The following is a 15,879-nucleotide window of genomic DNA, read 5'->3' as shown; positions in this document are numbered from 1 at the left end:
TCTGATCGTAAGCTCCATTAACAATAATAAAAACATTTAATTTCTTTCTGTATGCCAAGCACTGTGTTCAAGGCTTCATATGAATGATTTCACTTTGTCCATTTAGCATATCACATGAAAACAATATGAGAGCAGTACTATTTTTAGTTCCAACATGAAGATAAGTAATCCAAGGCTCAGGAGGTTTCGAAATTGTCAAATGTCACCCTAGTAAGTGCAAGAAGTGTATAGAGTCCAGGCAAATTGATTTCAAAATGAGCATTTTAAATTAATATACTGCCTTCCATCCGTTGTCAGATTGTTCCCATTTTATTCATTATTGTATCTGCAGAACCTATTTAGTTCCTGACCTGATATAGTTCCTTACAACTGCTAATAAATACTGTGAGAGGGGGGAGGGAAGAAAGAGAAACAAAGGAAAGGAGAGGGAAGACAAAGAGAAAGGAAGGAAGGGGTGGAGGGAAGGAGTGAGTGACAGAAGAAAGAATCTTATAAGAAACAAGGGAGTCAAGCCAGCATGGCTCAGTGGTGGAGCATCAATCTATGAACCAGGAGGTCACCATTCAATTCCTGGTCAGGGCACATGCCCGGATTGTGGTCTTAATTCCTAGTGGAGGGCATGCAGGAGGCAGCCAATTGATGATTCTTTCTCATAATTGATATTTCTCTCTCTCTCCCTCTTCCGTCCTCTCTGAAATCAATAAAATATATATTTTAAAGAAGAAACAAGGGAATGGAGTGATAAGGACAGCCTAGGAGATAGAGAATTTTATCAAGGAGATGATATATGGGCTGAATTGAAAAACATGTAAGCATTTGCTAAGCCACATAAGAGTACAGAAGATACTCTACATCAGCTTGCAAATGCAGCACTCTTTCACTCCCATCAGCCTCTAAGGATAGGCTTCATGTTCTGTGATCTCTCAAAGTTCCTAATCTTTGACCCCATGACCAAGAGACTCAACATTATTGATCACCACTTTCTATCGTATACCTTGTCCTAAATGACCACTAACCTTACTGCCAACTCTGAACTTCTTCTGACCCCTGTGTTTTGCCAATTATATAAAATATCAAAGTCTAATGTCTATTTTCTCAGAACATCTTGTGGCACTTTTTATCCAGACAATAGGTTTTGATCTAAAGGAATCACTCTGAACAAAATGCCACCAAGAATATTAAGCATCAACAAATAATAGACCTCTTCCCCCATGATCTCTTCTCATTCTCTCATTTTAAACTTTTCTTCCAGTTGCTACAATGATGAGACAAGGACAAAACTCCTAATTGCTTTAAAAAGTGAATCACCTTCTTTCCATTTGCTCCTGCTGTTCTTTCACATCTTTGATAATTTGTTGTTTCTTATCTGCTTATGGGTGAGTTATGCCAAGAGTCATGAAAGCAAAACAATAACAGAAACAAACCAAAAAAATGGTCTTTGATGTTCAGAAGGATGTCCTTAAACTCATCAATATTGCTTAGGCAGAATATTGAAAATGCACTTTGTCTGTTCATTTGTTTGTTTGAATTGTTTGGAAAAATCACCTTCCTAGTTCACTTTTCTTATGTTTTATATAGACACAGCTGAAAACAACCACCAATCCTTTCTAAAACCTGACCTTTTTAAAAAATCCTGAATACATTCTGTTTTCTGTGACTGCTACCTAGATTGTTTTAGCCTGTCTTTTAGTAATTTGTTTTCATGTGGAGCCTAGATTACAGCCTTGTAGAGCACGTATGTACTACATGGCCCTTTTTTGATAACCCAAATGAAGTCACAAAAAACCCAAATTCTAAGCAAAAGCTTTGCTGAAAGTCAACCTAAAGATTGATCACATCTTCAAGGAAGACGATGGAAAATAGGTAAGTTCACTTTAGTTTCTATCCCAAAGTCTTGTTTCATTTCAACCTATATTCCAAAATACTCAATTCTTAATTGTTTTCTTGCTTTTGTGTAACACCAAACAACATGTATCCTGGTGTCTGACTGATTCTTCATCGGACAACACAAAATCTATGCAGACTGAACAGTGAGAGAACTGGCATTGATTGGAAGAAACTTTACTGACTTTTATGGCAGATTGAATTTTGTCCTCCCAAACACCTGGCAAAGGTAATGTCTCCGTTTCACTAAGTACTCCTTAATTTAGAATTACAAAGGCAATTAGCTCTCTAATGAGTTGGAGCATCTGGGGTGAAAGAGTAGGGAAAATACTGAATACCAGATGATGTCTGTTAATGCCAAGAAAAGAAGAAAAAGTGATTTATTCTTGGTGAAAAAGAAAACATCTCTCAGATTGATTATTTAAATCTCTTTTTTTCTCCAAAAAAGTAAAGTATATAGAACTTATTGCATGGTATATATAGTGAAAATCTAATTTGACCCATTAAATGTAAAGATTGGCAATCATGAGCACATGGGTCTCTACCCTATGTTATTGATTGAATATATCAGTAGATTTTACATTTGGAAACTTGTGAATCATTGCTGAGGTCCCTAAAAAGTAAGGGTGAATGGGAAAAAAATAGTTCTTCGCTTTATAAAAACAGTTTATTAAAAATAGAAAATATCCTGTACAAGATTCACAGTAGGCAGGCATTGAAAAGCTGAGCTATAAAAGTGACAGCTGCAAGGTTATTTATTACACGGAGAAAATTAAAATAACATGAAAAGTATTGTGAAAGGTCGGCTGTGCCAGTGTCTGCACAAGGAAAAGGAAGGTCTTTGGGAACCAGAGCTCTTAGCATTGGAACTAGTTTATAGCTGGTGCTCAGTAAATGTTAGTTGAATCTCAAGCCCAATTTAAAAATCACCCACATTGTTAAAATGGCTGTAACCATTTCACCCAGTCCATACAGGGTAGCATTATAAAGATAACCGAGGCTGGAATTTGAATCTTACTCTGAAACCAGCTGAATAACCATAGGCAAGTCATGTTACCTCATCTGGATACTTCATTTTTTAAGTGGGGATAAAAATATGTAATTTGCAGATTGAATAAGAGAATGAAAGGAGATTTCAAATGGAAGAAAGGTTCTCAGTAAATGGTAAATATTGTTGTTCATACTCAAGTAGAGGAAGGCTTTTTGTTTCCCTCATCTTTCAGATGAAGGAGATGAATCAGTGTTCTTCATGGTATGTAAGGGCAGGAAAATGGTCTACATTTATTCAGAAGGTGATTGTATCTTATTATTCACTGACTGAAATAGTCAATAATTTTCTGATTATTTTGTTCATCTTGTTCAATTACAATTTGACAATACATTCTAAAATTATTGGGAGCATTAATGACTGCCTCTCCTTTCTCAGGGTCAAATTGGCCTCTTGATGGGCATCATTGTGTTCCCCGCGAGTGTGCCATCATCAGGATAAATAAACTATGAAACCACTATCACGGCCATCTCAGTATAGTCAGTTAACTGAGCCAGTGAAATCTTGCATCACTTTCCTGAAGCAGATTGCTTATAATAGCATGTATTTATATGCACTGAGCATTCCATTGTAAAGGCATCTGTCCTTGAACAAGAACTAACTTAGTGTGCAAGGGAATTTCCCATATGTGACATAACACTGAAGAGCTTCAAGTCCACCAAAGGGATAAGACTGAGTAGAAAAAGGTTAATTACACAATTTATATTTTATTCTAGAAAAGATGTGTAGAGGAGGCTATAATAAAGAGGTCAGAGTCCTAAGAGTACTGCTTTCATATCCATGATAATCATCACTAACTACATGTCTAATAGTCACCAGCTTAATATCACACGAAAAACAAATATATATTTAGTTGATTTACATCATAGTATTCATTATTTTTAACACATAAATATGCATTCAATGAATGCTTACATAGGACTTTGCCATACCTGTAATAAGTCAGGCAAAAATTAAAGAGTAGAAAGGCTTTAAGAACTCACCAAGGACCCAAGGATTTGGAAGTACTTGTGAAATAAATATTTTGATTTTGTAATTGAAACTAAATAGTATGAATGGTTTTCAAGTTCCTCTAGAATTATGTCTTAGATTTTAAAACGTTCTAGATCAAAGTATAAAATTTCAAGCAAAGGGAATTTTTTATAAATCACACAAGTTAATTATATCAAAATGCCAGCTTTCTTCTTTGTCAGCCTTCTGATTTGGTTAATTTAAGTGTTTATTAATCACAGAAAACTGTGGCATGAAACAAGTCTGTTTGAATTACATGTTTTGTTCAGGAGGTTATTGGTTCATATTACTTCTTTTGTGCCAACTCAAGAAATACAACTGTTATTAGTAAACTTCATTTGAAATACTTAATCACTGTTTCATAGACTTTTTTTATCACCTGATCTATATGTACCAGTACCTCAAAGCTCACATATTTGTCTTACAATCTCAGCTCACTGAATGGTAAGTCAACCTAATAAGCAGCATCGATCATACCCCAATGAACGAGATAGTCTGCATTACAGACGCTCTCCCTGTAATCCATCCATTATATGGAGCATCTGTTACAAATTATCCAACCTCCAGGACTGCTCATTTAAGTGCTTTTTCAAGAGCCTACTGTCTTCATTTCTCCAAATGAGTTAGATGGTGGCATCGGGATTGTACCAAGTTCACTGTCACCATGTGACAGCAGTCATCTGTCAGTCTGTGCGAAGCTCTAATGGTACATTGCATAATGGTAAATGTCTTACAGTTGTAAAGCCAAAATCCTCAGAGTATAAGCCAGCAGCCATTAAGAAAACACGAAGACAGTTATTTTTCTAATATATCTCAGCTACTGGCCAAAACGTTAAGCACGTTGTAATACTCATTTTTTAAGTCCTTAGGGGACTATTGACTTGCTCTGTTACTTAATACATGAAATTAATGGCCCCAGATCATGTTTGTCAATTTCTGTTCATTTCTATCACTATAAAACATGTCCTTAGTCTCAAATAGATATCTTGTAGAACATGTTGTTGGTATCAAGGAAAATCATAAAAGAAAACCTAATTAAATGAAAATAAGTGTAAATTTATACCTCAGAAAAGACATATTAAAGAAACTTCCCTACTTACAGTTTAGTCCATAGTAGAGTGTACCTATCTTAAAGAGAATAGCTTTATAAATATGTTGACCTAATGTGTTATTGGAAATACTAATGACAAATTCACTTCATGGTGTATTTGGGAAAAGAAGTCACAGAGATATGTATAAATTATTCATAAATGAACAGTGAGACTGAACAAATTTAAAAGTCCATGTAGTCATTATTTTCTTGATCTTAATTTGCATTGCAGAATTGTTATTAGTCATACACAATAAACCCAATATTAGATTTATAGAAAGCTTTGTAGAAATATGGTACCTTTCATATTTTAGGACGCCATATGGTATTTTCCTACAGGATTTCTTTAACTCATCTGTTTTTAGAATTTTTGTAATACTAGCTTAATAAATTACTTTCAGGATAGCATCTGGGTTGCTTGAGTTTTTAAATAAACAAGCTGATTATTTTAAATTATTCTTGCCAGTTTGTACAATATACCCTCAAATATCTATTTTCCATTTCAGAAAGATCACCTTCGATGGATGGACAGTATTACTTTCATATTGGAATACATATGGAATGTACAACTTCAACTCATTTTGTAATATTACATTAAATATTTATGCCTATTAAACTACCTTGAATCTTTGGTTAATTTATCTTTCACCTGAAGTCTGTGATAATTGATTAGAAGTGTTTATATTTTCCTAAAAAAAAAAGAACGCAAGAATTTTTTAAATAAACATCTTAAACACAGTGACGTAATTGGTAATTAAATACTTCACCCAATAATGGCACAAGTCATTTTAGTTCACAACTCACTGGTCTGGTCACATTGCACCATCTAACCCAAAGGAGTCAGAGTTCCAATGACAACTACATATTCACAGATTATAACTACCACTGGGGTGGGGAAGAGGTGGTATGGTTTTTGGTTTTGCTTATTACAGAGGTAGAAGATCGTGATATTCCCAATAAGATTCAAAAGACTGATTTGCAAATCATCCTCTGAAACTACTGCTGTCATTGAAACTATACTGACAACATCTATCAACCAACAACATCTATCAACAAACAACATTGGAATAGGGATTCACTCAATCACCACAATTTACCTTTGCTACCAAAACCTTATTGCAATGAAAAATACCCATAAATTTTTAAATTCAAATAGATTTTCCCCCAAATCTTCCTACAGCCCCTGAGGGTTTCCATCACACTTTTGCTTTATGGTTTTTAAATGGCTTCTTTACTTTGACTTTCTCAGAGTCATCCAATGGCTTCCCATCACATCCACAATAAAATCACAATGTATTACCATTGCTTTCAAATCCCTATATTATCTGGCACCTATTGACCTTGCCAAAGGTATCACCCTCTGTGGTCTTCCTTCACTTTGTTTCAACCACACCAGAATCCACAAATATGCCAAACACTTAGGAATTTTTTAATTGATGTTTTAGGCATAAAATTTATTTGGCTGGATGGCCACTTCTTATTTACTTCTCAGTTCTCTAACGTTTCCTGCCTCTCCTCCACCAATTTTCACCCCACTTTATTTTCTTTATTGCATTTATTACTACCTGAAATTATCTCATTTGTTGGCTGTCTTCTTTCTAGAAAGTAAAACTCATAAGGACAGGTACCTTCCTTATCCTGTTTGCTGCCTATCCCAGAGTCTTGCACACAGTAGCTATTTCCTCCATATTGTTGAAGAAATTTAAACGTATGAATGAATGAATGAATGAATGAATATATAATTCTTTTCCACAAAGAGAGTAATTATATTTTTATAAATCAAGTAAATGGGAAGATTGGGTAGCAATTGTATAAACAATAATCATAGACAGTTAATGTTAAATACATTGCCACGTGATATAACATGTAAATAAGATAGAGAGCAGGCACAGTGAAGTATGAGGAGAGACTATTTGGGGATGGTGTGGTGGGAAATGGATTTCAGAAGTTTCCTACAGCTGCAATCACAAAACAATTCTTTGTAGCATGGGCATTTCTATCTCTATCAGTGCCCATGTTACATGCCATTGAGTGGGTTTCAGCTCCTGGCAACCCTATGAATGAGTGATATCCACAGTGCGCTGTCCTCTACAGCCCCACTCAGCTCCTAAAGACTCATTCCTATGGCTTTTATGGAGTCAATCCATCTTACATGTGGTCCTCCTCTTTTTTTTTTTTTTTTTTTTTTTTTGCTGCCTTCTTTTCCCCCAGCATTACTGTCTTTTCCAAAGAACCCTGTCTTCCCAGGATGTGCCCAGAGTGGGGCAGCTTCAGTTTTGTCATTTTTAGCTCTGTCAATGATTCAAGCTTAATTTGCTCTAGGACTCACTTGCTCATCTTCTGTCAGTTCAGGGTATCTGTAGGGCTCTCCTTAAATATCATATTTCAAATGAATCAATTTTTTCCTGTCAACCTTCTTCACTTTCTAACTTTTTCATTTGTATATAGTCATTTGGGATGCAAGGGTGTAGATGATCTTAGCCTTGGTCTTTAATGATGTATCTTTGCTCTTGGTGCTCTTTCCAATTCTTCCATTGCTTCCCTTTTAATTCTCAGCCTTCTCTGGATTTCTTGGCTGCAGTCTCAATTTGAATTGATGACTGAACCAAGGTAAGCAAAATTTTTAACAATTTCAATGTCTTTTCTATACTAAAGTTGTCCATTTCTTCTGTAGTAGAAAGGGTAAGTGGGCAAGATAGTTCAAGCTACAAGAGCTGAATCTGTTAAAATCCTAAAAAGAATATGTCAATAAATATGGGAAAAAAATCAAAGTCCTACAGAATGTAAATGTTCAATAAACTTCCCAATCTTCATTAAAGGAAATGCCAAGGAGTGCAGTAATTGTAGGACCATATCTGTAATTCCACACTCAAATAAAGTGGTGCAGAAATACCAAGTATTCAGGCTGTATTCAGAAAAAGAAGCACTTGAAATCTAATTATGAGCATTCTTTGGATATTGGAGAGCTCCAAAGAATTTCAGAAGGTTAGCTATGTTTTATAAATACAATAAAGCCTTTAACTGCATCAATCATGTAAAGCTATGGGTTGTTATAAAAAAAATAACAGGCTTGCCTCAGCACTTGTTTATCTTGATGGCTAGCATATTGTGGACAAGAAGCTACTGCCAGGACATAATATGGAAACATAATGGTTTCCTATAGGCAAAGGTGTTGGACAAGGGTACATTTTGTCTCTCTATTTGTTTAATCTCTATGCAGAACATATACTAAAAACTGAGATAGATTCAGAGGAAGAAGGAGTGAAATCAGTGAAGAAATATCAATAACTTAAGATAATGCAGATGGGCCGAAACCGGTTTGGCTCAGTGGATAGAGCATCAGCCTGCGGACTGAAAGGTCCCAGGTTCGATTCCGGTCAAGGGCATGTACCTGGGTTGCGGGCACATCCCCAGTGGGAGTTGTGCGGGAGGTGGCTGATCGATGTTTCTCTCTCATCGATGTTTCTAACTCTCTGTCTCTCTCCCTTCCTCTCTGTAAAAAATCAATAAAATATATTTTAAAGAAAGATAATGCAGATGGAATAATCTTACTGGCAGACAGTAGCAATGATTTGAAACAACTTCTGGTGAAAAATAGAAAACAGAAAAAAGTACTTAAGCAAGACTGCATTTGAACATCAAAAAAAAATTGTGACTACAGAAGAAATACAGAACTTTAACAAGACAATGCTCTACAAGTCTCAGCATGTTTTCATGACTCCATCTCACCTTCTACTCCACCCTATACTTTGCAGCATACACACACACACACACACACACGCACACACACACACACGCACACACACACACAGTTGTTCTTATAAGAAGTGTTGTCCTAAATATTAAAAAGTAAATGCAAATAGCAAAGATGATTCATATATGCTGGATTCTGGCTACATGGAGTATAAGAAACTAAAGAATAGGCTTATGCACCCAATAAGGTTTTGGGTGTGCTTGCTGGGCCAAAGATTTTGGGTTGAATAGAAGAGTTTTTGAACTATCAATTGCCCTATTTGCAACTGTAGAGGTCCTAACTTATGTCCTGGAAGCTCTGCCATGTGTATTTCAATCTATAATTGGAGAGATTAAATCTTTGACAACAGCTTTCATCTCCTACAACAGGTGCCTTCTCACACATATTGAGTCCTCTCCTGAGTTTAACATGGACTTCACTTAACTTATACACTCACCAGCTATACCTAATTTAATCCCTATCTGAAATCCATGACTTTCTTGATACCTATCATGCCATCTTGTGAACTCAGTCAACTCTGTTGCAAGCATAGCGCATAAAGAATCTAATGGAACTGTGTAGACTCAGCCCCTATAAAATTATGTTTTTCATTTCATATAAGCTCTCAGTGTTGTTCAGCAATATTACTGTTTTACGATTATTGATTCCCTATAACATTGCTCTCAATAACTATTCCTGACACTTTCAACTCTCTTCAAAATAGAATCTTCCCATCTCTGCACTTCACTGTTATCACCAGAATTTATTTTAATCTTGAGATCCTCCTCCAGATTATTCCTTTATTCTACTATTCCAATTTATCCAAGCACGAAATTCTGCAGTAATTGTAGGTCCTAAATCATTTAGGTCTGTCAGTGATTCAAGTCGAATAATGGTTTGTTTTGACTCTTAACTCTTCCTATATAATATCAAATGTATTGATCCATCTCCCATTTAATAACATTATAGGCTCTCTACTTCCTTCATAACAAAGTTCAAACTTATTGTCCTGTTGTTCAAGGCCTTCCCTCAACCTACTTTTCTCAACTTTTATAGATTGCTGCTACTCTAACCAAACGTACTCTACCTGCCTTCCCTCCTTCCCTCTCTTCTAAATTGCCTTGATATTTCCAGTCTTTTGTATATTTACTTATCCCCTTTTGCCACACGCACACACGTGCACACACACACACACACACACATACACACATACACACGTCACATATTCCATCCTTAAACACAAGCCTAGAGAAACTGTTTTATTGGAATCTTAATTGAAAAACCCATCTTTCCAAACACGGTAACTAAAAACTTTCTGTGTCCCAGAGGTACAAAGTGAACTTCTAAGTTACTTTACTGGAAATGGCAAGGCCTGCATGAAGCTGAGTTCTCCTGGTATCTAGTCAGTTTTCATCATTCAATGCTGTCACATGGTAGTTTCTCCAACTCTTTCAGGCCTCTTTTTTTAATTGATGTAGCAATGTGAAACACACAGAATGTTTAATTATGAGTTTTTGTTAATTTTGGTCTAAATTTTTTCTCTAATTTTCAATACTTTGTTGAATATTATTGTCATAAAAATATTGATAATAGTACATCTTTAATAAGTCCCAAATTTCTATCCAAAATGATTATTCCATTATCCGATAGGAAAATTATTAAGTCATTTTAATAATTTTATTGCATTATGTGTTTACCTATTTGGCTGTTTGCTTCTAGTCAGCCAGCTGTTCCATCAGTTTTCTCAATTAACTGTCATTTTTCAATTCCAAGGTGTTTATCTGGGGTAATTTATTATTGGATATGCTCTTTTCTGTTTATTTATGCTAATATATAACAGATAAGGAACTATTCCAGTTTTAACCTTTCATAAACCAAGGGCATTCTCAGTTATCCTTTGTATCTTTAGGATGCTTCCAGTTGCAAGCAATAGAAAGCCCAGCTCAGATGGGTTTAAACAATAAGGAAATGTATTGGCTCTCATGACAGAAAGTAGATTTTTAAATTGGTTCATCCAGGGTCTCAAATATTTTTCAAGGACCAAAGTTGGTTCCATCTCTTTACTCTGTTGTCTACAAAGTCGGTCTTACCCTAGAGCTCATTGTAATCATTGTCTATCTGCCCAAATACTAGAGGCTAAATGCCTTCTTGTTCACATATAACAGGAGAAAGAACTAACACGCCTCTACAAATGTCCATCCCCTTCATCTGGTTTTGCCAGTATAGACCTTATGGATATTCCTTAACTAGGAATTATCGTAAAAAGATTGCCATGATCTAATAGGCTTAGACCAAACTTCCTGAACCAGTTACTAGCAGGGGCTGGTGAGATGGCCAAGACGGATATAGACTAATCAGGGCCCTCCTATAAAGAGGGGTTAGTTAGTTCCGTACACTGCCTTGGAACAGGTGGAGTGAATATTAGGGAGTCAATCACAAATTGTATTTAATCTCTATCATACATTTTCTACCTCTAAATCCATTTTAATCAATAAAAAATTATGTGCCCCCCCCCCCATATAATTGTCAGTCCTCTGAAATCTACATTTCCTGCCTATGCTGAACTATGTGAAGTAGGAATGAATAATATAGAGTTAAAACTCAGATACATATGCAGTTAAGAATAAGAATTTAACCCCAGGCCTACTTACTATTGGAATGTTGTATAGCCTTGGGTGAGTCATTTGAACTTCTGAGATTCAGTCTTATCACTTGTGGAAAGGAAACATCAATACCATATTTGCTGTAAAGATTAGAGACAAATTACATATCATTTAGCATAGTGCCTTCTACCTGATAGGTGGGCATTAAATCATTATCATTTCAGCATTATTTTTTTTCACATTATAAGCTCCTCAGAAAATAAAGATCGTTGACTCTGCTAACAATAGTACATATTTTTCTTTTAAAAATCATTTTCAAATCTATTCTTATTTGTTTTGATAAAACCAAATGTGGTGCATAGGTTCTTATTTATATTGATTTAAAAAATGAAGCATTTTGAGATCTATAATGTTAACATTACTGAGCCAGTGAGAGGCATAATCAGTGTTAGTATAGCTATTTACAAAGTACTTTTTATGTACAGTCCCATAAGCAATTCTCACAATAATGATGTAATTCCAATTATAAAATGTCAAGAAACTGAGATTAATAAGGTGCAGAAACATGCACAAAGCTCTTATATAAAAAGTCAAAACTAGAATAAGATGCTTTGGACTCTACCCAAGAATCTTTTCTTTAGACCAGTTTTTCTTGAACTAGAAGATGCATAAAAACTTCCTTGACATCTTGTGCAAAATACAATTCTGAGGCTCAAGTCACAGAAATTGTAATTTAGTTAGTATTGAGAACAGCCAAGGATCTACATATTTTTTACAAACATGCCAGAGATTTTTGTTGCTCATCAAAGTCTAAACGACACTAACAGCTTGTTTTTTGTTGTTGTTCTTTAGAAACACACCAAGTTCAGATGAGTAGCTAATTAATAGCATTTAACAAAGAAGATAATCTAACATAATTAGAATCCTGCTTTTTAATATATAGCAAAAGTCTTTTTTTTTCAGAACAGTGCTATGATTTTGCAAAGGTATATTACTCTTTCTCATATTTTCATGGTCAAAGTGAAAATGTGTACAAAAATAACTCAACAGCTATACTAGGCTGTTAAGTTAATTTAAAAAGTATTCATCACTCATGTATTATAAATCTATATTTATAACAGACTACATGCTGAGCACTGTGCTAGGCATTGGAAATACAGTAGTGAGCAAATTATAAGCACAATTCCAGCTCTCCTGTACCTAAAATCCAAAGAGGAGACCTAACTGGTTTGGTGTAGTAAATAGAGCGTCGGCCTGTGGACTGAAGGGTCCAGGGTTCGATTCCAGTCACGGGCACATGCCTGGGTTGCAGGCTCGGTCCCCAGTAGGGGGCCTGCAGGAGGCAGCCAATCAATTATTCCCTCTCCTCGTTGATGTTTCTATCTCTCTCTTCATTTCCCTTCCTCTCTGAAATCAACAAAAATATATTTTAAAAAAATATTTTAAAAAACAAAGAGGAAAGCCACCATTAATAAAAGAATCACATAAATATTAGAAAGCTTTAAATGTGATTTCAACTATGAATGAGAGGTAATGGCACCAAGAATATATAGTGGAGTGACAGTATCTAGGTGGTGCATTCAGAGAAAGTCTCCTGCAAGGAAGTGAAACTAAAGCAGAGATGTTAAATAAATGAGTGAGGAGGGACAAGAATTGTATGCTGAGAAACCAGGTTACATAGACATGTATATAGGTATATAGGCAATAATAATAATGAATATGATTTGATAGATATGCTAAATGGAAGCATTAGCAAATTAATTGAAAATAAACTTGCTTTTGAAAAAAATAATTTAAAATGTCCATCTCTCATTCCAATCCTTAACTGTTTCTGGTAAAAAATAAAAGAGTTGGTTATTCTCATGGGATTTAAACAGTAAGAAAGGTTAGTAAATAATAAGAAATTAGGTTAGTAAATGATAGGAAATCTAAAAACATCCTCTAAACTTCATGAGGAACTTAGGGTGGTAAGGAAGCATCTAAGACTTAAAGAAGGAAAGATGCAATACTTTATGGAGTTGCACTCTGCCAGCCTAGTATGTCAAGAGTATGCCAGGAAACATTTTTTTGCATAAAAAATATTATCAATATATCATGCTCTCTAAATAAGGTTGTATCATAATTCCGCATAATTCTATTATAAAGATGAAAACTCAACAACCACTTATTAATAGGTATTAATGCATGATGAACTATAGAAAATCTATTCACATCATTGATTATTACCTTTTAATGAAATGCTTTATTGTTATTTATACCTTTTTTATTATTTGTGTCTATGCAAAATGGTTCTTGCACTGGATGGTTCATGGCATATAATTTAAGTACATGATAAAAATAAAAAAATATTCTTTGTGGCCTGAGTTATTGAGCTTATTCTTCTACATCCATCTAATGATCTAGACGGGAGCTAAATCTCCTCTTCACTTGGTGTTAGAAGACATGTTCAGGACCTTGCTTCCATGAATGCCTGCCATTCCTATGTGTGTTTAGAAGTAAGAGATGTCTGCCCCCAAGCAATATTTAAGGGCTTGAAAATAGAATTTACGATACCATGGCATATTTGGTATCAAAATTTTCATTTTCCTTTTAAGCAGTTTAAATGGAAAAGCCCGCTTAATGTTTTGAATCCCAACACGTGTAATTCCACGTAAAACTTCCATGTGAGAAAAATAACATGAAAGTTCCCAAAACCAAATAAAAATGAAAACAAACTGAAGAGATTTTCAGTGTAAAAAATAGCATATAGCCATCAGTATGCTTGTGAAATCAATGGGTGTCCGCTCAGGTAGCGAATGTGATCTTACCTAGGTGAGAAAGAGCCAGAAAAGTGGCTGCTCCAGGGGTTCAGTCTCAGCATTAGGAAGGTTTGTAAGAACTATTCCTCAGGAAGGGGGACAGTTACAGCATGAGATCTCTAAAGCCCAGCACCACAAGGTGTTATCTAAAAGTGATTTTACAAGAAGTCAGTATTCAACTTCCTGTTTGTTACCACATTGACTTGTCATAATTTGCTTTGAACAAGAAATAGCACTCCTCAGATTAAAACTGACTCTGCTTCAACAAATTTTTCCTCCCAAGCAGGAGGACTGTTTTGTTTTGTTTTGTTTGTTTGTTTGTTTTTAAGGAGGCATTTTTTCTATCTCAAGTACTCCTTCCTCGTGTGAAAAATAATAGGGTTAAACTAGATGACTCCAGTTAATTTCAAGTGTTATGACTATGTAACGTTGCTTAACTATTATATTCTTTGTTATGCTAATGACATGAAAAAACAAGACCTATATTGGTATATCATATTTGTGATTTTTAAAAAATATATTTCTATTGATTTCAGAGAGGAAGGGAGAGGGAGAGAGAGATAGAAACATCAATGATGAGAGAAAATCATGAGGTGGCTGCCTCCTACACGCCCCACACTGGAGCCGGAGCCTGCAACCCAGGCATATGCCCTGACCGGGAATAGAACCTGTGACCTCCTGATTTATAGGTCAATGCTCAACCCTGAGCCACACCGGCTGGGCAATTTTTTGTTTTTTTCAGCTATAAAAGTCAATGGCTTCTCAAAAGAAAAACATTTCCTACCTGCACATTAGGTCAAAGGAATGAGTCAATGTGATAACAATCTAACAGCAAATCAGAGGAGCCCTGGGTTGAGAACCGGCTCCTGCTTGGGACCTTTGTGCATCAGCATCTGCTCAGACACCTTCTTGAAGAAATAAAAGGACCATGTCTATTTTTCTAAATTGTGTATTTTCAAATTATACATTTATGTTAGTGGTCCTACATAATAGCACTCTCAGAAGATGAAGCGAGGGGGCCTTTCCAGATTCTTGCCCATCTGACACTGATGCATTACAGCTAAGTATAAATTAATGAGATTTCTGCTAAATTAGTGGCATCTGTATAACATTCAGACAATAGCTACTGTCACACATTTTTGTCATCTCTGAGATATATACCTATTAATCTATTTTCAAAGATTTCTTCTGTAAATTAGCAGTAAAATCCTTTGAAGAAAAAATTTACATCATGATTTTAAAAAACAGTCAAAAGATGGTAAAAATATGGTCATTATTAAAAACAAAGGTAATGATTGTATTAATGTGATATTGGTGTAATTTACTCCTAAATATATACAGGGAACTAATTGCAGCCATTCAGTATGAAATATTTAAAAATTTAAATTTCTCTGTAGGTAAGACATTGATAAACCAATACTAATGCAATAACTATAAATTTCATTTTCATTTTTTATTTTGGTTGAAAATTGTACTTAATTTGTCTTAAAAGGTAAATCACATAACTTTTTCAGAATATTTTTACAATAACATATTAATAAAAAATTTTCAGATTTATAAGAATTTAGAAAAATTGCCCTAGCCAGTTTGACTCAGTGGATAGAGCATCGGCCCATGGACTGAAAGGTCCTGGGTTATATTCCAGTCATGGGCATGTACCTCGAATGCAGGCTCCTCCCGAGCCTGGGCCCTGGTTGGGACACGTGCAGGAG

At 35.2% G+C, this 15,879-nt stretch overlaps 1 protein-coding gene and 1 long non-coding RNA gene across 3 annotated transcripts in view; both read left to right on the top strand.

Moving 5' to 3' along the window:
• The window catches only part of CNTN5 (contactin 5), a 1,123,865-nt gene that overhangs the window by 1,018,683 nt on the left and 89,303 nt on the right, over window positions 1–15,879 (top strand). The gene's annotated exons all lie outside the window — the stretch shown is intronic.
• On the top strand, window positions 1,775–5,587 carry LOC139017464 (uncharacterized). Its single transcript, XR_011472861.1, has 3 exons — window positions 1,775–1,863; window positions 2,023–2,113; window positions 5,540–5,587. It is a non-coding gene; the product is annotated as an uncharacterized lncRNA (long non-coding RNA).

Source organism: Myotis yumanensis, unplaced genomic scaffold (genome assembly GCF_028538775.1).
Source record: "Myotis yumanensis isolate MYYU_CA2020_CCGP unplaced genomic scaffold, mMyoYum1.0.hap1 SCAF_10, whole genome shotgun sequence".
Taxonomy (NCBI): domain Eukaryota; kingdom Metazoa; phylum Chordata; class Mammalia; order Chiroptera; family Vespertilionidae; genus Myotis; species Myotis yumanensis.
The sequence above is the reverse complement of the archived record's forward strand: the minus strand, read 5'-3'. Positions and strand labels throughout refer to the sequence as shown.